The sequence below is a fragment of the Tigriopus californicus genome, chromosome 3 (genome assembly GCF_007210705.1).
Source record: "Tigriopus californicus strain San Diego chromosome 3, Tcal_SD_v2.1, whole genome shotgun sequence".
In the NCBI taxonomy this organism is placed as follows: domain Eukaryota; kingdom Metazoa; phylum Arthropoda; class Copepoda; order Harpacticoida; family Harpacticidae; genus Tigriopus; species Tigriopus californicus.
In genome coordinates, this window is record NC_081442.1 from 14249769 (window position 1) to 14251968 (window position 2200).

Here is a 2200-nt window from a genome sequence, read left to right on the forward strand (position 1 = left end):
GGAGGCGAAGCAAAAGAAGCAAAAGAAGAAGAAGTAGAAGAAGAGGAGGAGGAGGAAGAAGTAGTCAGATTTGTGGTGGAAACCAGGTCTTGTTTTATTGAGCTCTTTATGTCAGCTGCTGAGGTTGGGAATTATTGGATCAAAAGTGTGGCCTGGAATTGGGAGTCTGTCATGACGGTAGCAATTTGCAATAACTCTCTCTGCGATCCATCTACTCCATCCACTTCCCGAGAACTCGCCTCAAGACCAACCCGGACTTGCCAATGCCGCCACATTACATACCTTGAGCTGCTGCTTGAGTTGTTGATGTAGTTGTTGCTGATATATGGAGAGGCCAAGAAAGAACGTGGAACAGACGAAAGAGAAGAATGTCTGCCTACCAAACGAACGAACAAAAAAAATGAAATGAAACAAAATACAAAGAAGCACGATTCGTTCGTGGAATTCTCAAGTAGGAGAAGTGGCTTTAGCTCTATGTAACGTGCTCTGTTTTTAATGGAACTCATTAGCTCTTGGTTTTAATGTGTCGATGCCTTCCAGGGATCACTCCACTAGACAGTACTGCTTAATACGTTGTACGGTACACATTGGAGGTAGGTTGGACGAGAGGGACTCCCCAACCCAAAGTCAAAGAAACCTATCATCGGAGTTAGCTGGATGGAACTATGCTGGATGGGGATTTCTGTTGGATCGTATTCCCATGGATTCCATAGCCATTCCAAAAGAATCACATTGACTAAACCTCGTGTTTTCATCATTCCTGAGGCAACGAGCAAGAGATGGAGGCCAAGACAGACACCAAAATGTCCTCCAGATATGGATTCTATTCATTCACCAACTAGGCTGATTATTGCAGACATCACGGCTTAAAAAGAATCCTCCGCCATATCTCAACCCGTGTTAGAGTCAAAAACTACATTTTCACTCCCGTGTCTTTTCAAGATAATGAGCAAGAGTTATTGATTACACCTCACGAATGTAAAAAAATGCGACTTTTACTCGTCCACGAATTTCTCGTCAGTGAGTTGGCACCACCCCAGGGAAAAAGACCGAAAGAAATAAAGAGAGAGAACGAAGAATGGTGAGGAGGGTGTTGAGTACGATCACAGTGGAGGAATAAAGCACGTATGGACTGCAGGAATTTGTTTCATGACACCCCTTTCCCCCCCTGGTCAGTCAAAACGAATAATGCCCAATAAGAAAGTTTGATGAGGCTAGAAGTGAATTGGAACTCAAGATAGAGGTATTGTACTTGGACATCTTGGATGTGAAGATGCAGTCTTTTATTTACAACGATGAAAGAGACAGGGATTATTCATGATTTTACTGCAATTGATTCGAGCTCACTTGGCTTTTTATTCCTGTGATTGACCACCTTATCGTCCAATTCATTGGGCGATTAAATCAATTTGATTTATTCTGAAACTACATTACAGTCGTTAAGAGAAATTTTTCTGTATAAAATTCAAGCTAACCTGTGTCAACGTTTACGAATGATCATTCTTCAAAGTCGGGTCCCAATTTTCCAAAAATTGACATAGATTGTTCTACATGATTTGAGTTGCTCAAAGCCGTACTTCTACCCTGGTTCTTTAACTCTAGCCATATCGCATTTCCAAGATCCTCCTCTCCCGTAGTACACATTTAGTAGTAGGTACCGGTACGCTTGCTTTGCAGAAGATAGACAGAAAGATAGGTAGATCAATGGATGCCTGGTGTCCAACCAGCCCACTGAGACATTTGGGTGGAGTGAGTCAGATCAAGTAATCCCCCAAATTAATTCTGCTCAAGCCTTTGAGAGGAACGAGAGTCGTCTTCGATGAGGTTGATGATGATGATGATGATCTTTGCCAATCGCACCAATCCAACCAACAAGTGAATCGCTCCTCGGGGCTACAAAGATGAAGGAAAAATTCCAAACATCGAGTTCATGTGTAAATTGTATCATTAGTATGTCAAATGCCCGCCAAAAGCCACAAAAATTATGACCCTCTCACTGGCTTTGGCCACTCGCTCGCTTCAAGAGAAAATTCCATTCCAATCCCGGCCCCAGAATTGGAGATACTTACGTCCATTCGTCCGTCGTTCCGTCCGTGCCGTACTGTACTGTGCTGTACAGTACTGAGCGAAAAGAAACAATGAATTGGTCCCTCTCCAAGAATGTACTGAAAAAGCCAAATGAGAGAGGGAAAGACGACGC